The sequence below is a fragment of the Myotis daubentonii genome, chromosome 14 (assembly GCF_963259705.1).
Source record: "Myotis daubentonii chromosome 14, mMyoDau2.1, whole genome shotgun sequence".
In the NCBI taxonomy this organism is placed as follows: Eukaryota; Metazoa; Chordata; class Mammalia; order Chiroptera; family Vespertilionidae; genus Myotis; species Myotis daubentonii.
Genome location: NC_081853.1, coordinates 5373570 through 5397283, shown reverse-complemented (window position 1 = coordinate 5397283; position 23714 = coordinate 5373570). Strand labels below are relative to the sequence as shown.

At 42.2% G+C, this 23714-nt stretch overlaps 1 protein-coding gene and 1 pseudogene across 1 annotated transcript in view; one reads left to right on the top strand and one right to left on the bottom strand.

Annotated features, from left to right (window-relative positions):
- TAFA1 (TAFA chemokine like family member 1) overlaps positions 1 to 23714 on the top strand; it is a 499757-nt gene that overhangs the window by 456162 nt on the left and 19881 nt on the right. The window lies entirely within an intron of this gene.
- LOC132215319 (rho GTPase-activating protein 20-like) lies at positions 12707 to 22204 on the bottom strand (annotated as a pseudogene).

Here is a 23714-nt window from a genome sequence, read left to right as displayed (position 1 = left end):
GTTATTATAATATGAGTTAATGGCACCTACCGTAATAGTGTATAAAACATGATTGTGTGTAATTGTATTTATAAATACTTACATAACTCAATGGAAATGGATACTATTTGAAGGTTATATCTATTTAGAAAATATTTAATAAATATATATCATGATAGAAAAAGCAGTGAGCTAAACATCAGTTCTTTCCAGAGACTGATGGATGAACACACTGTAGTCCGCGGGGAGGTAAATGAAGTAAGTGCAGGTTATAATCAGGTTAGCATTTCACTGTGTAGCAAAGGGAGTGGAAATGGAAGTCAATAACGGAGGGTCTTCTATAGCAAGGAAGGCATCTACAAGCAAGTGATGCTGAAGCGAAGTTCCAGCGGGAGAGGAGCAAGCAGCCAGGGGAAGTGAGGATACAGTCCCACAGAGAGAAAAGCCCGCACCACGTCCCAGCGGCAGGGAAATCTTGGTCATTTCTAGGAAAAGAAACCCACGTGACTGGAGCAGAGTAAGCAAGAAGAAAAATACTCCGAAAATCTTTAGGAAATTAGAAGGCAAACTGATCAGGCAGGGCCTTGTACATGCCAATTCTTTGCTGAGTCAGTAAAGTAGAAAGACTTTGCAGGGATAACATGACCATCACTTTCACGGCTGTGCATTAATGAGTAATGATAACAATGACTGAGAAATATTTAAGACAATGTTCTAAACAATTTAAACATATTAAGTTACTCAATCCTCCCAGTAACCCTACTATTAACTCCATTTTACAGATAATAATTATAATTATTCCTTTGTCTGCTAGAAAAATAAATTTGGGTCTTCTTGTGGTTTAGAATACACAGAAATAAGAACTGTCTTTAAACACAAAATAGTTCTAATGGAATAGTTCTTAAGAGGGGAATGGAGGGAAATGGAAACCCATTGGTACAGGGTTTCCTTTTGGGATCATGAAAATGTTAGTTAATGGTGATAATTGTACATTGTGAATGCACTAAAATCCACTGATTTGTACATTTTAAAATGGCTAATATGGCCAGGCTGGTGTGGCTCAGTGGCTGAGCATCAACCAAAGAACCAAGAGGTCACAGGCTCGATTCCCAGTCAGGGCACATGCCTGGGTTTGGGGCTCAATCCCTGGGGGCGGGGGGAGGGGGGCATGCAGAAGGCAGCTGATCAGTATTTCTATCTCATCAATGTTTCTATCTCTCTATCTTTCTCCTTTCCTCTCTCTAAAATATTAATAAAAATATATTTAAAAAATAAAATGGCTAATATGGTATGTCTTAGTTATGTGAATATTACCATAACAATTTTTTAAAAATCATTCTTCATAGGGAGGCCTTTCTGGCAAAAAGCGAATGTGTGTCCATTTCCCCAGAAGGAAGCATCATTTTCTAATAATACATATTTTGGAAAGGAAGCCAGTGAAGTGGCACTGATGGGTTTGTTTTTGTATTTGAACTAAATGTTCAATGCTGCTCAAATGATTAAGTAAATAGTTGATGATGATGATAATGATGATGACATCATGTCAAAGATAGCCATGATCATTATTATAGCACTAGAGGCCCAGTGCACAAAATTTGTGCACTTAGGGGGTGTCCCTCAGCCCAGCCTGCACCCTCTCCAATCTGGGACCCCTTGAGGGATGTCTGACTGCCGATTTAGACCCAATCGATGCCTAACTGCTCCCCTGCAGGCCTGGTCCCCCCAACTGCCCTCCCCTGCAGGCCTGATCACCCACAACTGCCCTCTCCTGCTGCCCATTTTGTGGCTGTGGGTGCCGCCATCTTTGAGGGTGTGGCAGTAAATTAGCATATTCCCTCCCTATTGGCTGTGGGTGCTGCCATCTGTGATGGTGTGAGGGTCAATTAGCATATTCCCTTTTTATTAGATAGGAAAATAGTCATATAATCTGAATGAACTTGATAATTGCAGAAAAAATAATCTAATGCATAGCAAACTGAATTTTAGTGCATACATAATTGATTGCTGTCTTTTATGAAGGGTTATATTTGCATGTTTGTGGTAAAGGGACAAGGAAAAGATTTTAGCCTTATTTATGTGCAACCAAGCAAACAGCAGAGGGCGAACCTTTGCAAGTGGAGTTCAACTATCCCCTTAGTCTCATAGACATTTAATTTATTTATTTTTATTAAATGTATTAGGGTACACTGGTTAATGGGATCATGTTGGTTTCAAGTGTACATTTCTGTATAAAATCTGTATAATGCACTGTGTGCCCACTGCCCAAAGTCAAATCATCTTCCATCACCATTTATTAGGCCTTCTCCAACCCGTAAACTCCACCCCCACTTCCCTCTGGTAACCACCACATTGTTGTCTGTGTCCACGAGTTTCAGTTTTATATCCCACATATGGTGAAGTCATGGGATTCTTAGCTTTTTCTGCCTGACTTATTTCACTCAGCATGATATTCTCAAGGTCCATCCATGTTGTTGCAAATGGCAGTATTTGGTCCTTTCTTATGGTTGAGTAGTATTCCATTGTACCACATCTTCTTTATCCAATCATCACATCACAGAACACTTTTGTTGTCTCCATGTCTTGGCCACCATGAATAGTGCTGCAATGAACATAGGGGTGCATCTTTATGAAAACATTTTTGAGTTTTTAGGGTAGATACTCAGGAGAGGCATTATTGCTGGGTTGTATGGTAAAATTGTTAAGTTTTAGGGGGATCACCAGACTGCTCTCCATAGTGGTTCCAGTCTACATTCCCACCAGCAGTGAATGAGGGTTCCCTTTTCTCCAGAACATCTCCAACACTTTTTATTACTTGTCTTGTTGGAAATAGCCATTTTAACAGGTGTGAGGTGGTATCTCACTGTAGTTTTGATTTGCATTTCTTTAATAGCTACTGAAGTTGAACAACTTTTCACACAACTGTTGGTCATTTGTATATCTTCTTGGCAGAGGTGTCTGTTCAGGTTCTTTGCCCATTTTTCAATTGGGCTGTTTGGTGTTGAATTTTATTAATTATTTATATATTAACTTAAACCTTTGTTGGAGCTGTTGTTTGCAAATGTCATCTCCCATTCGATTGGTTGCCTTTTTGTTTTGTTCCTTTTGCTCTGCAGAAGCACTTTAGTTTTATATGGTCCCATTCATTTAATTTTGCCTTTACTTCCCTTGGCATGGGCATCTATATAATAAAGAGCCAGGGTCATAAAGACTGATTAAGGACTGAAGGCTCGACCAGACTGGAAGTCAGTGCTGGGTTGCTGTGGTGACCCAGCAGTGACTGGGGCTTTTGTGGCACCCCGACCCAGCACTGACTGCTTAGGGGGCTGCAGATCAGGCCCAGAGAGAAGCCTGCAGAGAGAGAGGCAGGTTCTGATCCGTAGCCTCTGTGGCTGCTGTTGATCAGAACTTGCCTCTCTTTCTCTCCCGACCTGGCCAACAGCCCTGTCTCCATTTCTCTCTAGGCCTCCACCGGGGCTGCTGATCAGACCCACCTTTCTGATCAGGCCCCATTGATAGGCCCAGAGACACTGACTGGCATAGAAACTGACCAATCAGAACTAAATTGGCCAGCAGAGGATGGCAGTTGGGGGCAAGATCAGACTGGCAGGAGAGGGCAGTTAGGGGCGATCAGGCAGGCAAAGGCAGTTGGGGGTGAAATCAGGCCAGCAGGGAAGGGTAGTTAGGAGTGATCAGGCAAGCAGGCAGAGAGGTTAGGGGCGATCAGGCAGGCAGGCAGAGGGGTTAGGGGCAATCAGGCAGGCAGGCAGGTGAGTAGTCCCAGATTGTAAGATTGGGCCTAAACCAGCAGTTGGACATCCCCCCGAGGGGTCCCTGATTGGAGCGGGTGGAGGCTGGGTTGAGGGAACCCCCACCCTCAGTGTGTGAATTTCGTGCACTGGACCTCTAGTCCTATATAATAAAAGCATAGTATGCAAATTATTCCCTCAACTGGGAGGTCATCCGGGAGTTCGACCAGGGGTCGGGCCTGCTGGGGGAAGGGAGGGAGGCTCCACTGGCAGCCGGCAGCTACTGGTAGGACTAGGGACCCTACCAGTGCACAAAAATTTCATGCACTGGGCCTCTAGTTTTTTAATAAGGATCTTTCCTGTGCAGCCATGAGTCCTTGCGGAGCTCACCACCTGAGCTGGAGGGAAGCCACTTGCTCAGCCTTGGTTTTGAACTCAGGCGGGCTCCTGCACTGCCATCCTACCCAGAGCTGCTCTAGGCATGAACTGTTCTCAGAGCAGCTGTCCTCATCAGCCTGCTGCAGCCCTGTGAGGCCATCCCTGCACTAGGGTGCATCCCTGAGCATCTTGACCAGGATTTTAATCGGATCCAAGCCTGGCAGACACTCTGCTCCTGCAGCACCGGCCACTGGGACTGCCCACGGACTTAAGTTCACCTGCTCCACACAAAGCAGTCACAGACCCGCAGCTTTCCCTGTCGGCTCATTATATTCCAAGTGTTCTCCCATCTGATCCTACAAAAAAGAAAGAAAGAAAGAAAGAAAGAAAGAAAGAAAGAAAGAAAGAAAGAAAGAAAGAAAGAAAGAAAGAAAGAAAGAAAGAAAGAAAGAAAATCCTCTACCAAATCAGAATTGTTGTTATCAATCCTTTCTTTACCCTTTTACCACAATTTGCCATCCAACCCTTAATGTTTAAGCTAATGAGCTTTAAAATGTCCCCCATCTGATCAACAAAGCTATCAATGGCCATTTAAAGTGAAAGTGTCTGCAAGGGTAGGAGGGGACAATGGTTTCAGACTTGTGCTACGCCACAGGGTGTACACAGTGCCTTCAAAGGATCAAAATGTGGCCAAGCCATACAAACGACTCCTGGTAAGACTGAACTTACCTACTCCAAAACAAAGCTTACACGAAAAGGCTGACAGGTTATAAAATGTGCGGGTTGGTGAAAAAAGTCACAGTGCATGTGGATGCAGCGAAAGGGCAGCAGCACTGCCTTCTGCCAAGCAGGCCACAAAGGCCAGGGTGTGCCCCTGAAATACGGCAGCGTTTCCTCTGCACATGTGCGAGAGGGAGCCCAGCAGGAAGTGATCTCCTCAAACAGCGAAGGGTTGGAGGATGCCGAGTGTACACGAGATAACTGCAGAAACCAAACAGTTCAATCCTTTCAAGCATTTAGCCAAAATGTCTAGTGTCTAAAAGTGTTCAGCAAACACAAAACATTAGAAAGCACTGCCCAGAGGACAGTCATACATGACATAGGCTGTATGTGTCCAATGTCTTCTGCTTGTGTTTTTTAGCGGTTTCTCTCACACTTGTTAATGTTTGAGGATGGCTATAACCTTATGATCACCTTATTCAAAATCAAAGGTCAGCTTTTAAATTCCTCTTCCTCGCCTTATATTCTTTTTCTATTTCTATTTGTGTAACGAATTACACAAATCTAGCAACTTAACAAACACTTGTTAACTCGAAGTCTCTGTGTGTCAGGCATTCAGGCTGACTCAGCTGGGTCCTCTGCTCAGTATCTTACCAGGCTGCGATCGAAGAGCCAGCTGGGCTGTGTTCTCATCTGGAGTCTTGACAAGGGAAAACCCACTTTCAAACTTATTCAGGCTGTTGGAGGGATTTAGTTCCTGGCAACCGTCTGGCAGAGGACCCTCGCCTCTTGCTGGATGCCAGATGAAAGCCACTTACAGGTCCTAGGAGCTGCCTGCAGTTCCTACCATATGTTCCTCTCCATGGGCTGTTCACAAAGCGGTGGCTTGCTTCTTTGAGACCAGCAGGAGACTCTCTCCCAGTCTACTGGAATGGAGTCTTATATAAAGAATCAATGTCATGTTTCTTTACATAAAGGGTTCTCCACCCCTTTTTCCATATCCTATTTCTTAAAACCAAGTCACAGTCCTGCTCGCACTCAAGCAGAGGAGGCTGTACAAGAACGTGAATCATTGGAGGTCACCTTAGGGTGTATCCCCATACACCATACATGTAGAAAACATGTTTCTCAATTTATACTCCAGGGTAATTTCCAATATCTGAGAGCTGGTTTAAACCCTCTTTGGACATAATCGAAGCAATACTGAGTTCTACTGGTCTGTGTTTGGTTGCCGTCTGATTGGTTCCTGATGGACTTACTAGTGCCCAAAAATTCAGGGTGAAATAACTGTCCTTACACTGAGAAAATGTAATATATTTTTGAAAAATTTTCATGGAAGTTAATTTTCCAGGGTGCTCATAGTACCTAAAAGTGACCATTTCATTGAATTTGGCAGATGAAACATTCCTGAAAATATCCTTACTTTTGAAATGACTGAAATATACCCACTGATTTCATTTGAATCATTCCTAAAGGCAGCCATACTGAAAATGAATTAGAAACATGTACTCCTATGGCCATAAATACTCTACATTGTTTTTCTGGACTGAAATGGTGTTTTCTATGGCTTCAGGCAAAGCCTAAGATACAGGAAGAATCTTGGACATTTGAGGTTCTAGGCCATGCACACCAAATCTAGAGCTCTCAGACTGCCATCCTGGCTTCTCATCCGTGGAAGACACTGATAATCAGTCACAGTTTTCATTCTCCTCGAGGTGAGACCGAGCTTTGAAATCTTAAACTCTACATCCCAGACAGTGACTGGATTAGAAATTGAGTTAAAGCCTGTTGACCATCTTTTGTCTGGACTTACCCTACCATCACTTATCTAATTTACCTCATCATAGCACCAACTCTTGGTCCCAAAATTGCACGAAAAATGAGATAATCTTCTCAAAAGCAAATAGCAAACATAGGCTGATGGAGAACAATGATGAGATAGTGTAGGGAAGAGATCCTTGCTACTGGTGTTACTGACATAAAAAGAAAGGTTTGTTGAAATAATATTTATATAGAAAAAAATGAGATCAGTAGTATTATTTGTAAATTATAATCTATGATTACCAGACAGTCACATCAGAGCAAACAAATTTGCTGAAAACTAGTAGCTAGAGCCTGGCCAGGTTGCTCAGTTGTTTGGAGCATCATCCCATGCACCAAAAGGTTTCAGGTTTGATTCTCAGTCAGGGCACACACCTAGGATTCAATTCCTGGTCAGAGTGCTTATGGGAGGAAACCAATCAATGTTTTTCTCTCACATTGATGTTTCTCTCTCTCTCCCTCTCCCTTCCTCTCTTTCTTCCATCCACTCTCTCTAAACTTAATAAATATATCCTCAGGTGAAGATAAAAACAAACAAACAAAACACTAGTAGCTAGAATTTTTCAGCTCTTCTCCCTTTATCATACCCTTTAAACTTACCATTCAGCTGAGCTGCAGTACCCATAAGGAGAAACAGACGTTGTTAGACTAAATTATTTTGGGCTCACACAGTGTGGAAAGGTGACAGATTTATTGGGCTCTACCAAAGAGTAAAGGGAAGAAATAGATACATTATTCTTTTTCTGGCTAACAGGTAAATGTAAGTTAAAATGTGTTCCTTGATGTAAACCAGCTCAGTACAGTTCTTAAGATTTTATACCTTTTGATTTCAATTTGTTCTTACTTATTCAGAACAAGAGAAAGGTCAGGTATCTATTGTATTGATTTTACACAATGTATATTAAGAATACTCAGATGTAAAGCATCTCTCCACTTTGCCTCTGAAAGGGAGAAAACTCATTAGATCTTTTGCAATCATATTTCATTTGCTTTTCATAGTCAATATTATATCCATTGCTATTTTTTAAATAAACATATAATGTAAATATCTGTTTACATTATAGCAAAATATATGGAAATAATGCTCAGCCTGTTGAGATGATAAATTTAAACATGAAGTAAAAAGTATGAAAACAAATGTGAAAATATTACTATTTGTTTTCACATTTGAAAACAAATGTGAAAATATTACTATTGCAAATGCAGTTACCATAAATGTTATTAATATAATTATCTTCATAGATTTAATAGAATTCTAATCATATATTTCTACTTATAGACAAGTTGAAATAACTTATTTACTCTAAAGCTCAGTTAGAAATACACTAGAAAAGGTAACCATTGTCCTTATATCTAAAGTTTAGATTCTAAACAATAAAACCTAAATTAATTGAATAGAGTCAATAGAGTGTGTGCTTGGCAAATATCAGGAGATCATTTTATGTTGTAAAATGATTCTGATGACTTCTTTAAATTTAAGAATGTTTGGATAATTTATTAAATGCAAATAATATTTATCAAACTTATCATCTTTCAACCTTTTTCTGATAGTTAGTTACCATAGATTAACAAATCATTTGTCTGCCTTTATTATTATCCATATAGTTTACTTATTCAAATTCAAATCAAATATGTCATTTTAGAATTACAGTAGATAATTTTAGTGTTAGTCAGTATTTAATTGAGCATTTGCTATATACCAGGAATAGTTCTAAGTAATATAAGTGATAATGATGGTCATCATCATCATCATCAATAACATGCATATAGCATTTTGTATGACAGGTCCTCTTTCCAATTCCTTCTGTACTGTTTAATATATAATCATCATAACAACTCTGAGGTAGGGACACTGTGGTTACCCCCATGTGATGAGAGAGGACACCAAGGTTAAGAAGTTACATACTTAGTCAAAGCCTCATCAATCCTACATTTCACTTCATAGGTGACTCTCACCCACATCACAGCACTGCTCAGAGCACAGCCATGGTGACCAGGCCTGTCCATTTGCTTACAAACTTCATTCTGCTTCTTTCATCATTTATTGCACTTAGATTTATCTTTCACAATATAGAACTGAGCACTTCCCAAAACTTACCTTTAAAAAACATCAGTCACTACCATTTTAAAAGTAGATACTATTTTTCCAACATGAAGAATAATGAGTAGCCAGGTTAAGAAAATGTCCTTTACAAAATTAGATACTAGTTCCATTAGCTCTTCACAATTTTCTTTACCCACTATCAGAAGTACAGTTTCACTCCCATGACCATCTTCCATATGGACTGACTGAAGACCATGCAGTGTCTCCTACGGAGATGGCTCAGGACTCCTAGAGAGGCATCCAAGGAGGTGGGTGGAAGCTGCAAGGCTTTTTATGACCTACTCTAAGGAATTCTAGATGTCACTTCTGCTGCATTCTTTTGGTCAAAGTACTAGGGCCATCGGAGGCGCAGCATGAGGGAAGTGAGACTTTATTTCTCAAGGGGACGAGTAGCTAACTTTTTGCAGCAAACTTTAATCTACCTGGAAATGGAGTGACCTGACTGGATAAGCCTCGTCATGAGCCATCTCTGTTTCAAGGGATGGGGTCAGCTCCATCTGAGGCATCTGACTAGCGTTGTGAGACCTCTAGCTCGCCAAAGGAAAATTAGGGTGTGATTGCCAGAAGACAAGGTAGCAGATAGTTGCTAGGTATCACCAAACCTTTGATTCAAATATGCATTATAGAATAAAATATACATCAAAATTTGTGGCCTGTATTTGTATTCTAACTCTGCCAATCAGTAACTTGAGCTAATTACATAAATTTGAACATTACCTTTCTTATCTGTAAAGTTTGGAGTAGCCCAGCGAGTTTCAAATGTTGAAACCAAGCATTGTTTACAAGCTACCCTGGCCATTCGTTTTCAAAATGCAATTCACATTATTCACTTTGATCAATAAAAGCAGATAGATACACTTTGGTCCCCGTTCATGTGAGAGGGTACCTCTGTGCATCTTTGCCATGATATACTATTTCCTATTTTATCTTCAAAATTCATTTCTCTTGAAATCCTAAGCACTCAAGGCCATCAGTCTTTTAAAGAATATTGGAGGTCACCCAAGCCATCTTAATAATGAAATTTAAGGCTGAAGTTAGCTTTCCTCTTTCATTGGTCATCACTGATAAAACTTGATTGCTTAATATTTTTCCTGGACATTCAAGTACTGGAAGCTGTCTTCCCAATTCATTGATTAAATGTGTCTTAAAATGCCAGAAAGATGTCTTCTCAGTCTGTGCTTTTTCATCATGGAGGCAGGGCTGAAACTGAGCTGTCCTTCAAGTAATGTTTGCCTTGCCTTACACATTTTATAATCTGAGTGCTAGCTGGGAAACTTAAGCTATTTATGTTGTAGCTCGTTCATATTTTACAATTTCGCTTACTTATATATTCAACTAATCTGTCTAGTTCTTTATCTCTTCAATTAATGTGTCTAGTTACGGAACCTAAGTAAAAGTGGTCTTAGATTGAAAGCAGCCAGGATATTCTGTGGTTTCTAAGGACATAACGAGTTCTCCCTCCTGCTCCTAGAAGAGATAATAACAGAGAAAGAGAGGAAGAGACTGAGATCAATTGAGATTATTCCATTGTGTTCTGTGTGTAGGAGTCACAGCACTGATGATAAATAAGATCATCTGAGGTGATTACAAATACAGCACTCAGTGACACTGAATCCTGTAATCAAGTGGTCTGCAATAGGAGGAGTGCTACAAACGCTGAGCAAGCCTTCTCCAGGCTACCTCTGATGGAGATGTAAACTGAAAGAAATGTCTGGTGAGGACAGACTACTTGTTTCTGCCAAAAGAATTAATTCATTCCCAGAGTCTACTAAATTGCACTTTCCAAACACAGAACCATGGCCCAGGAGGAGAAATTCATCTGATGGAGAAACAGCATTATTTTAGATGAGAGAGAACTTGCTCTCATCAAAAGTGATCATTTCCAGTATCTTCATTGCATCTTTGATTGGCTACAGCGAGCATGTCAAACTCTGGCCTGTGGGCTGCATGCCTTGTTTATTTGGGCCATGTTAGCCTTTGAGTTTGACATGCTTGGTACAGCAACTGCATTTACGTAAAGCCTAGTTAATGAAGAAGACTGAAAAATTCCACAATACCTAAAATATGCCAGCCTCACCTGCCCTCACTCACTCACAAACACACATGCACTTTCGCTCCAGAATGCCAAATCAGTAATAGTTCCCAGAATACAGCATTCCAGCCCACAGCTCAGGGCTGTGCATAGCTTTGCCTCCACTGAGATTACCCAACTCTACTTTGCATCCTTCACCACTTATCTCAGACATCAACCTCTAATAAGCTCTGGAGGGAGTTGCTTCTCTGATTCACAATTCTGCCCGTTGCCAGCTGTGTGAGCATGAGCAAGCTATACAGCCCTGTTTAATTCCCTCCAGCTGTGTGAGCATGAGCAAGCTATACAGCCCTGCTTAATTCCCTCCTCTCTAAAATGGGATAATAATAGTGCTCACATCCCAGGGCCATCACAGGATTAAATTAGAGAATCAATGCAATTCAAGGAGCACAGTGCCTGGCCCACAGTAAGAATTCCATAAATGTTTTATTTGATTATTAACTCTTGTTTGACAGTGTGGACTTCATACATGTCCATTATCAGTGCCATCAAAAACCAACTTTAAAAGTAAGCAGCAGCTTCTGCAAGTACAAAATTACACACTTATTACATAACATGTGGCATTAAAATTTGTCGAGATATATTATGCAACTCAAAGCATTTTAGATAAAGTAGCAGTCTAATATATTTTAGGTTAACAGAGTATAATAAAATGACATGTTCTTCACGTCATACAATATAATACTTACAGCAATATTAACAAACTATTCACATAAAGCATCGCAGGAGTATCTAAGGAAAACAGAGGGAAGTGGTTATTTAAGAACCTCAACATCTATGTTCTTCTATGCTTCAAACTGGGCGGTTGATTTTCTACTCATCAATATGAGGAAAAAAAGGAAGGTTCAAGCTATTATTTTGTTAAGTAGAGAAGAAATTTCTTCCAGAAAGGCCCTGCAAGCTGGAGAGCTTCATTCACAGCTCGTGGTCAGACCGCAGCATTGCCCTGAGGGTAGGGAAATCCCTGCTGCCTTTACACACCACACAAGACCCACACAGACACTCAGGAGCCTAACTACAGGAGTGGTAGGACACAAGTTGGCATCTACTTCACATCTGTGACTGAGACGGCCAGCGCCATGAAGGAGTTCTAAAAGCTAATTATAATGCTTAGCACAAACAGGGCCCTGTACACTAGAGGTAGGTATACTGGTAGCTAATACTGAAAAAACTGTTCATATCTTACTGAAAACATTACTTTTTTCCCCTATAACTGAAAAATACAACATTAGGACAATATGGAAAGACAACATGAGAGTTTCCTGGGGACTCAGAAAAATAATTCAGAATAAGCCAGCTTGTGGGAAAAGGTCCATCTGATGGTGGACTACAGAGATCCAAATGAAATCTAAGCGACTTCTTGTACGTTAAAATGAAGGAAGAGGCACATCCATTCCTGACTCTTCCCCTTCATTCTGGCTGGCAGAGTGATCATGCAGATGTACCAGTGTAACCTCTAAGGGTGAGAGAGGAGAATGTCCATGGACGTGAAATAAAGTATCTGTAAGTTATGAATCATTTAGAATGAATGTGTGTAAAAACTTCTGGGGGTGAGGAAATCCAAGTCCAGTGACAGAGGAGGACCCGACAGCCAAGATGTGTTCTCTCTTTGCTGGTAACACTACAATCACACGACAGGGAACATCCCATTCCTCCCAAACATGGAGGTGGGTGGTGCCATTTTTTCATCTAAACTTTTTTGCCAAATAGTCTCAATAAACAGAATCATTTTGTTGTTCTAAATATTAGCAATGATTATCTTCATGCTCCCTACCCCAGGTATTTTATACAAAAAATTATAATAATTTCTGTCTTGATGCCATTAGTATCCCAGGGTCTGTTCTTGTAGAAATAAGATTCTTGTGATTAAATGTCTCTGCTTGAATGTTTGACCCCAACATCATTGACTACTGTAGGCCCTGAGACTGAGCTGGACATATCATCCAGAAGCAAAGAGCTAGGTGAGGATCTCTCACAAGACAGGTTACCGGGAAAGCACTGCCCACTATTCTCTCCTTCCCCATGTGATTTCATAGAAAACTCGCATCTGTCTTCCACTATGCTGAATGGACAACTGCTGTGTTTCTCTGAGCCTTGGCTGGGATAAGAGCTATACTGCTGGGCTGTCTGCACAGCCCAAGTCCTTCTGTTGCCCTCAGGGGCATGTGTTCCTGTTTCTCTTGCAGTGAGTTGGCTTCTGGGACAACAGAGCATGGGGAGGTTGCTCCATGAGTACTTTTGAGAAGCTATTTTCTCTTCTTCTGATCTGGATGCCCATGCTTTCTTTTTGAGGGACCAGTTTTTCAAACTGGCTAAACCATTTCTCAACCATGTGCTGGCTTGAAGAGTAGCAGAATGCATTGGTGAGTGACTCTCTATGGTGTCATTTTTGTATAAGCCAGGTGGCTGCTGGCCTGCCCAGCGGAGGCAACAGGCATTCCAGAAATAAGACTGGAGCTGCAAAAGTCAGAAGAAAGTTTGTCCTGCACACTTTGAGCCTGAAAAGTGCAATCAAGGTCTTAAAAATGGCGGTGGAGTAAGTGATATCCGCACTGACACTCTCCCAGGACCAAACTGGAAATACAACTAAAATACAGAAAAACCATTCTGAATAATCAACTGGAGGCCAGCTGGAGAGAGCCCCAGTAACCAAGGATGGAAAGTGGTGACCGCATAGAGACCGGTAGGACGCATGAAGACATGAAAGGATTGGCCAGGCTCCCACAGACAGCAGCTGAAGGTCTGGAGGGGTATCTCAGCTGTGGGGGAGATTGCCACTGAGAACTCTGGGATTGAAACTCCATGTTGAGTTCCCAGCCCAGAGAATCAGAACTGAGAAAGATACCCACAGAACATTTGGCTAGGAGAAGCAGCAGGGGTGCTGTCTGCCAGCAAGAGATGTCTGGAAAAGCAGGCACCCACTTAAAGGGCCAATGCATAAACTTCATGTGCAGCCAGCCACTCACCTTAGGCTCTGGGAGGAAAAGGGGAGAGTGAACTGGAGCTGTGTGAGGAGAGGCCAGCATTGGGGGTTCTGGGCTTGGAGCTTGAAGGGCAGCCATTGGTTTCCTTTGTTGAGTCCTTCCCTCACGCTGGGGAGGACATCTTTCTCCTGCTGACTCTTGCTACCCAAGTGAGTTTTGTCTGGGGGGTTCATTCTGCCTCAGATGGTCCTTATCTTTTGGGGGGAGAATTGCATCACAGCTGGACTTGCATGGCTTTATCTTGTAAAACTGCCCGAAAAGGAAAGCCTTGAGTCTAGATAGTTGGTGTTGGGCTCCAAACAGCACCGGCATCGCCTCGGGCTTTTTGGAGCATCTTCTGCAGCTGTGGTCAGGGAGCCTGGTGTGGTGGTGCCAGGTGGCCCGAGTGCTCCTGCAGGTGGCCTCTGGTGCAGGGCTGGGACGGTAGCCGCCGAGGTTCCAGAGGCCGTTCCATTTGAATGTCTGCACGTTCAGAAAGGCCAAAGTCAAAGTCGCTCAGGGTGAAGACCACCCACTCAGGCTGGTCAGGGTCATGGTCACGGAGGGCGAAGAGGGAGTCCACGCTTCTGCTCCCCTGACCGAGGCTCTTCACCATGTCCCTGATGGAGTGTCACCGCCCGCACTCAGCTCAGGTTCTACGCTGCGGGAGAGAAGTCAGTCACCCCCAAGCAAGAGATCCTGGAGGAATTCTCGCTGGACACACCTCCTAAAGCTCTCCAAGGAGGGAAGTGGTCTCGTCTCCAAGTTCTCGGCAGCAGTTTTCAATCGGAAATTGAATAAGCAGAGCGACCTTTTGTATAACTTACTTTTCTGGTTCTGGGCTGGAGGAATAGAGGCCGCAGAATGCTTGGGGCGATGCACAGCGCTAAGGTAAATGTTGTCATCTGACTGGATGAGGGTGTTGCTCAAGGCTGTGAACTGCCCCAAAAAGGCCCTTGGAAGCTCATCTAGCAGCCACTGAATTGCATTTGTTTTCTCTTCATCATTTCTCTGACCCATCGCACAGACCCAGTGATGACAGATCTGATGACAACACGCTTCCAGGAGTATTCCCTACAACAGCCTTTCAAACAGATGCTATCACAGATACGGAGTCACAGTCCAGGTCATTCAATCCCGGGATTCAGTTTCCCCTTCAGCTCCCTGCGAGATTTCACACCAGCTGGCTGTCTGAAGATGCCCTTTGTGAGGGTCCTTTCTGATTAAGAAAACAAAGTGTACCTGAGATAGGTTTGGGCAGCTGGTCACTCACAGAGTTTCTTGTCAGAGACACTCCACAGAGCTGTCCTGGCACAGGAGAGGTTGGTGACATGGACAAGTTACCCAGGCGAGTGCTAGAGCCCCGCCAACAGGCCTGCTTTATGACAGACCTTCTCCTGGCCTGAATCGCTCAGCTGCGGGGCCACCGCCGGGCAGCTGGGCTGCGGGGTGAACTGGCACCGCATTTGCCGGGGCAGATATTAAGAGAGGAAGGGCTGCAGAGGGTGGAAGGATTGGCGAAGTCTGCGGATGCCTGTGGCAGGAATGCAGTGTCTGGAAGGCGGCTATTTTAATTCCGTGGGGACACTGGGGCCCAATAAGTGGACACGGTATCCCTTTGCCAGAATGAACCCATAACTGGTCGCCTCTCTCAAAGCCAGTAATTCTGGCATTGGTAGTGGCGTGTGGATAACTTCATCCACTGTGTCCCAATTCCCTCCCATCACAGTCTAGAATAGGCACAGTTCCCGTGTCCGTGGTGAAGACTTCGAGGGGAATGCTCTTCAGGTAGATGGCGCGTCTCTGGAGGAGGGAGAGCCACTGTCCTTCTGCTCTGGGAACTGAAAGTGGCCTCAAAGTTCGCCGCGGGCTAGCGCAGCACAAACGACCTCGTGGTGTCCGTATTGCTATCTCCCACTCCGTCCACACAGCTTGCTGTCCACGTGTCACTTCATTTAATTTTATTTTTTATCCTAAAGTTGTTATATTTGATTTTGACCACAACAAACAGAGCACTGACCCAGGAGGAGATGCGCTCCGCCTCTGCCGGCCTCTCTGAGCTGACCGGCCAGCAAGCTGCGGAGCCGCTGGCGCAGAGATGAGAGAAGCAAGGGCCACAGCAGCAGGCCCCTGTCCAGGCCCCAGGCCTTTCCTAGAGCCTTCTCCAGGGTGAGGGACGGAGTAAGGCAGGAAGTTCTAGAATTAGAACTAACACAGGGCCTGGGCCTCCAGCATTCAATCCCTGCTGTGATCAGTTGGCGTGCCCCTCAGAGGCGGGCAAGGAGGGCGCAGGGAAGCGGCGATGGTGTTGTGGATCCTGGGAGGGTGAGGGAGGAGGGCTCAATGTCCTCTCCTTCTTGGTGCCCAGGCCTCCCTGGTGTAGACACACCTGTCAGGGAGGAGGATGGTCCCAGCTGCCCACCTAGAGCCTCCTGCTTTGCGGCAGATGTTCAGAGTCTCTCGGCTGCAGCCATCTCCACAAGTCCCCAGGTCCCAGCCATTAATTCCACAGGGCCCGCTCTTCAATGTGAGGCAGAGGACAGGGACCCTGCCCGGCCAGCTCAGCAATGCAGGCAGGCGGGAATATAAATGCTATGATTTCAAAGCATTAACCACTGCACTGACCACACTGATTACAAGTAAATTATAATCACTTCTATTAGCCTAGGAGCTCCTTAGGGCATGGACTGAAATTTATTCAGTTGGTCCTTTGCCCCAGCACAGTACCAGGAGTGCAATACAGTTTTGTTTAGTTGAATTACATCTGGATGAGGTCAGCTGATGCTTACTTGTATAATAGCAACAAAAGTTAAGGTTTTTGTACTGGGCATTGGTCTTGGGCTTTATGTGTGTTAATCCCTCCAATTGTGCAATCCTTTAAGTGAGGTCCTAGTATTATTACCATCTTAGAGATTAGAAAACAGGTAGAAAGACATCAATCCTTTTTCCAAGGCCAAACAGTATCTGACTATGGATTTGAAGCAAGGGAATCTGACTCCAGAGAGTTCCCTCTTAACCTCACTGTAATGATTCACTGCTCAAGAAACTCATTAATAGGTATATGTCTGGGTGAGTATATATAATAAGATTGTTGTCAATTTATTTCAAATAAGCTTTTAAATAAAGCTCACAATACCCCCATTTTCTTCAAAACCATGTATACATCATGTTAATCTGTGTTCTTGACAGTTGTCAGTTACAGAGGCACCATTCAAACTAATTTAAGCAAAACAGAAGATGTAGTGGGCTCCTATCAAAAGTCCCAATGTCAAGTTAGCTGCAAATACACTTGGACACAGGCTATGGAAGAAAGCTCAAGGCTTGGTCTCTTGGTCACCATCTTCTGACTGTGATTTTGTGTATGTTGTCCCTATTCTCAAGCAGGACCACCCTATGTGAGAGACCTGGACACTCCAAATTTGACCAACCAGTTTAGCATTCTCATGAGAGAGCTTCCTTTTCTCAAAGGAGCCAATCAAATTCCTAGAATTAACACATTTGCTAGTTTTATTCACATTTGGACCAATCACTGAGGCAAAGAAGGGGAGAGGCAAAGAGGTTGGAACTAGGTCACAGGATCATATAAATTGAGAAGGTGAGAAAACGTTGCTTCTTTAAAGGTCAACCCAAGTATTACTATCAGGGGGGCGGGGAAGTAGAATTGTTGCTGGAGAGGCCAAATAACAGATGAGAACAACACTGGTTTCAGTTTAATTTTTGTCTATGAAGCCTGCTTCTTGGATCTTTACATGACAACAAGCTTAGCAATAGATACTATATAAGACTAAAAAATGGTTAAATATCAATTATTCTAGTCCCAAATAATGAGTTGATACATGTGTGTATATGTTTCATAAAATGGGGCTTTTTGCTCTAAAATACAATTTAGGAAGGGTCTCTTTAAAAGGTGACTTACAGCTGCCTCATCATTCGGCACCAACTACTTTACAGAACATCATGCATTTCAGAAATGAGCTGATACTAGGATATGTGTTCCCACGACTTGCATACTCTATATGATTTACCCTTTGCACAAAGGGGGACATGACTCAAGAAAAGGTGCGTACTCAAATTCATAATTAAAAGGAAGTAATTCTGATATATTTCTTTTTGTAGAAAGGGGGTTTTATGACCCAATAAAGTAGTATGGCTTTACAAAGAATTTCATATTAAGTCATATTGCATTGGTGATTTTTTTTTTCTTTTTGAGAAAAGTTGTCGTCTGGAGAGTGAACTGAGATGGTTTTTGAACTCAGCACTTAGGCTAGAGTCAACTTAAGAAAACTCAGAACAGAAAAAAAAATGTTCTTTAGACCTGTCTTCTTCCTAAATATTACCAACTCAAAAAGATTTTCAGATTTTCCCCATGGCTCATACTGAGGAAGAGAGACTTTTGGCTTCTACATGTAGGACAGACAATAATATTAAATAAACAATAAATAAATAAGTAGTAAAATCCTTTACTTTAGTTGCTATATATTCCTTTATGTTTTGATGGCCAATTTTTAGTCCTCTCCAAATTTCTTTCTTGTGCTACAGCAAGCCTCAGAAGACACTTCACCATGAGAGAGATTTCTACATGTTCTCCTCTTCTGACCCAATAGCACCAGATCTAAATGAATCTCAATAGTTTTGTAAAATTGAATTCAGCTTCTCTAGACCATAACAGTTGGTGTCACTCCACTGTGAGCATATCTGGATTGTAATTAAGGAACTCAACATTACCTCTGGCACTGAAGTGCTCCAGGAGATGCCTAACTCACATACAGCTGTGCCAGTTCTGTACCTTCTGCATCTGATGTGTTGTAAAGGATAGTGTGATTGTGCATGCAAAGTAGAGACACACAGAATGAGAGCAGAAAGCCACTCTCAGGATGGTCTACAGGCCATAGGTGATCTGAATTTTTTAGTTTGAATGCAAAAAAATAACCAAAAAACATTCTTTGGTCATAGTGAATATTTACAGAAGTCGATAGAAATGGCCGTGATCTGGCCTTGGGGCAGTCACGTATCTGAATCCATTTATCTATTCAGTCAATCTACAAATACATGTATTTAGCACCCCTGGTCTTATTTAGGTGGAAAGTTAGGCAAGCATCCTTCGGCTGCAGTACCTTCATTACTAGTAATTATTTTTTCTTGGATATAAGAAGTCTGGAGGCATTGGCTATTGACATTGGTTCAATGACATAAGTGCCAGCATTTCAGCAATTTTCCTGAACTTTCCTTTATGATAGTCACTGAAAGTGCAGCTGTCATTTAAGTATTTGAGACAGGAAGTGGGAGAATTGATGATTGAGGATCAGGCCAACATCGACTTTGTGGAGCTGGAGCCTCGGATGGCCCCAGTTACAGGTCTGATGATTGGCAAGTTATTAGTCCAGGAGAGCCTCAGATGGGATGGCTACTCTGTGCTCCATGCGACCTTCCATGGCAGCCAGTCCAGGGTTCCAAAGAGAAAAAAGCCCCCAGCACATGTTTGCTAATGTCTAATTGGCCAGATAAACCACATGGCCAAACCTAGATAAAAGAGGGAGGAAATAGTGTTCACTTCTTGATGGGGGAAAGACAAAGTCACTGTGCAAGGGGGTGTATATATAGAGAGGAAGAATTTGTGGCCATTTATATAGCCAAAAATGGGAAATTAGTATTACTGACATAAATAGAAGGTAAATACTAAAAATAAAAGTGAATCATCATAACTAAGTCACTAATGCTATTGCAGGAAGTTTTTCAAACCAACACCACAACTACAGCTCTCCTCACCTGTTCAGAGATCCTCAGCCCTCAGATTGGGAAGTACTGGCCAGTGTTGCTCATAGGTTGAGCATCGAGCTATGAACCAGGAGGTGGTCACTGTTCAATTCCTGGTTGGGGCACATGCTCAGGTTTCCGGCTCAATCCCCAGTGTGGGGTATACGGGGGACGGCCAATGGGTAACTCTCTCTTATCATTGATGTTTCTGTCTGTTTCTCCTCTCCCTTCTTCTCTGAAATAACAAATATATAATTTTCTTTAAAGAGAAGTATTGTTCAGGCAGAAAAGTAGAGGATGTGTAGCTCAAGGCAGTAGAACTAGAATTCTGAACTTTCTGCAAATGGATACATCTGAAACATTGCTGTGTTTATCTCCCTTGTCTCATTCGGTTCTCTAGCTCTCCAGATACCATTATTGACATAAACAACATAACTTTTGAAATGCCACTATTATGAGTTTTCTTTTCCCATCTATGTTGGCAGGTTTTCTTTTCTTTCTATATTTTAATTACAGTTGACATTTTAGAGTAACTTCAGGTTTAAGCATAGTGGTTAGACATTTGCATAATTTACAAAGTGATTCCCCCCAATATGTCTAGTGCCCACCTGGCACCATACACAGTTATTACAATATTATTGACTGTATTTTCTATGCTGTACTTTATATCCTCATTACTATTTTGTCACTGCCAATTTTTACTTTTTTTTGTAATCCTCATCTGAGGATATGTTTTTACTGACTTCTTTAAAGAGAGAGGAAGGGAGAGGTAGAAAGAGAAAGAAACATCAATATGAGAGAGAAACATCTATCAGTTACCTCCTGTACACATCTCAACCGGCGATTGAACCTGCAACCTGGATATGTGCCCTGATCCAGAATCAAACCCATGAACTTTTGGTTAAGGGACAATACTCCAACCAACTGAACCGCACTGGCCAGGGCCCAATTTTTAGTTCTTATCCCTTCATCTTTTCCACTCAGTCCCAACTTCTAACCTAGCATCCATCAACCTGTTCCTTGCATCTATATCTGTTTTGTTTGTTCATTTCATTCTTTATATTACACACATAAGTGAAATATTTAAAAATAAGGACCTTACATTATTTCTCATTTATTTATCTACTTTGAAATGCATATGTAAAAGCCCTGGCATGCTTTTATGTAGTTCATACTGCCTGTCGTAAGTGGTGCTAAACATAGAGAGATAGTCTATCAGTATTTTCTGATAAGCAAAGCTAAACTCTTCTAAACCATCTAGACAATTCCACAAAAATAACCATGCTAGTTGTGTTCCATTGTGTGAGGGAAAATAAAGAAAGCAGTAAATTGTGAGTCATTTCCTATTTCTCATTTTCTATTTCTCGGGTCATTGGTAGGTGAAGGCATATGCCAAGGAGCTATTGGGAAGTTCTTGTGAAATTACAAAAATAACAAATTATGAAGTTATATTGCCATTTCAAACATGTACACAAATAAATTAGATCCAAGCATGCTCTATGATCAAGATTTACACATTTCATCCTCACAAGATAGTCAGGTTGTTTTCTGAAGTTCAATTATTATAATAAACCTGAAGGCATCAAAGTCTCCCCAGAGACTGCATGAGTACAATGGCTTTAGAGCTGGCTGTTCTCTTATTTTATCAAACACCTGTGAGAGAGGCAGACAAAGCACTGAGAGCCATAAGCTTTTACCCAGGCCTCACCTCTCCTAAGATGCCCATGTTCTCAGTTGTAACTCAGTCAACCGCCCATGATATCCTAATAAAATAAGAGAAACAATTCCCTGCGATATGGCTTCTAAGGCAGTAGGTGAGCTCAGGGTTAGAGATACTTCTCTCCTACTTGCTAACAGTTTTTATAGATCTGAAGAGGCTTAAGAGGCTTCACAGGCCCTGTTCTTTCTCCCTGGTCTAAAGTCTCCATCAGTGCCAAGAGCATTTGGTGGGGAGTCTGAACTTTTCTTTAATCTAATCCATTTAGAAAATGACTCACAATTTATCGAATAAAGTAGAGAAAATTGATACTTCTTCATTAGGCTGAAAAAGTCCTTTTCACAGCTGGCATCTGAAATGCATTTTCTATTTAAATTTTATTAATGTCAATCTTCTCCAGCAGAAGTGAGATTAAAATGAAAGACCGCACAATCAGTGTACAACTTTCCCATTGCTGCTAGGACTGTGTAAGCACCGGTTTCACAAAGGAACCTGATTCCAAGAGTTTTCTGGGAGTAATTTAATTTGGGATCAGTTGCAAAGTGGGATCAACAAAAAGTGATATTTCAACATATCAATAACTATAAAAGTTATTAATTTATATATGAAAAGAAGGAAGCGTACTTAACTGACATCTGATTATAGTAAATCTCTAGCAATTATAGCAAAAATTATATTATAGAATCTAATGATCTTAGAAAGTACTTTTTTCAAACGGGGGAAATACTTGAATATAAATATATGCCTCTAAAGTTGTAAGAACACAGAGAGCTTAGCACCAAAACATATACAGAGGTTCATGGTGCTCAAACCTTCCTTGTAAATATCATTTTTTAAATCTGATCTTCCCTTTGATTTAAAATGCAAAGCCATTTTGGAGCTCTTCTTTACACCCACAATCAGGTTACTGGCTCCCCATATTGCTACCATGGATGTGACTGCATCAAATAGAAGTGACAGCCAAAGGGAAGATCCAAAACTGGCAGCACAGTAAGTGGAAGTTACACTGACACTCTCCCAAGACCAAACTAGAAATACAACTAAAACACAGAAGAACCACCCAGAAAAATCAACTTAGGACTAGCTGGAGAGAACCTGAACAACCAAGGACAGAAAGTGGAGACCCCATAGAGACTGCTAGGAAGTGTGAAGGCGCAAAAGGGATGGCCAGGCTCCCACAGACAGCAGCTTAAGTCCAGGGGGGATATCTCAGCTGTGGGGGTCCCCACTGAGAACTCTGGAGTCTAAACTCCAAGCTGGGTTCCCCAGCCCAGAGCACCAGAACTGAGAGTGTTTCCACATAACAGCTGGCTGTGAAAAGCAGCAGGGTTGCTGTCTTCCAGCAAGAGATGTCTGGAAATGCAGGAACCCTCTTAATGGGCCAATGCACACAATTTCATGTGCAGCCTCTCACCTTTGGCTCCAACAGAGGGAGGGCAGAGTAAACTGGAGCTGGGTGAGAAGAATCCAGGGTTGGGGGTTTTAGGGTTGGCTCTCGGAGGGCAGCCACCCTAGTTTCCTATGCTGAGCTATTCCCTCACTCTGCAGAAGTTATTCCCTCATCTATCCATGGAGGAACTTTGCTATCCATATCATTTTTGCTTGGGGAAAAGGCAGTTGACATATCCTATTAGAAGACCTCTCACCTCATCCTGTGATCTGTAGCCTGAGGCAAATCAAAGCTGATAACAATCAGATTACAGGCAGAGGGGTATCTCTGGAGGCTTTGAGTCTTTGTCTGATCTACTTCTGGGCCCTTGGCCAGGAAAACCAGACCCTGGTGCACACCTTGGTCCTTTCCAAAGAGACCCAGCCCCAGCAGAGGGAGCCATAAGCTATGGATTGTTGATAGCTCTGAACGGTACTCAGAACCAGTCAGAAACAGCATCTGACATTGTCCTGCACTAGAGATGGAGAGTCAGAGAAGACCTACCTGTTACATAGACACAAACCAAAACAGGCAGCCAAAATGGGGAGAGAAAAAAAACAAGCCCAAAATGAAAGAACAAGAAAATTCTCCAGAAGGAGAGGTAAATGAAATGGAGATAAGAAATTTATCAGATACAGACTTCATAATAATGATGCCAAAGATGCTCAACAGCATGAGAAAAGATATAGTAACTATGAAAAATGACATAGCACTAATAAAGAACACAGTGGAAGGAGCATTCAGCAGATTAAGGTACGCTGAGGATGGAAACAGTGAATTAGAAGATGGGGTGGGAAAAAATCACTCAATCAGAGAACCAACAAGAAAATAAAAACAATTAAAAAAAAACAGGAAGACAACTTAAGGGAGCTACAGGATAGCAGGGAATATAACAATATTTGCATAATAGGAGTACCAGAGGGAGAAGAAAGTGAGCAAGGGATAAAGAACATTTTTGAAGAAATAATGGCAGAAAACTATCCTAACCTAGTGAAGGAAAAAGTCAGACAA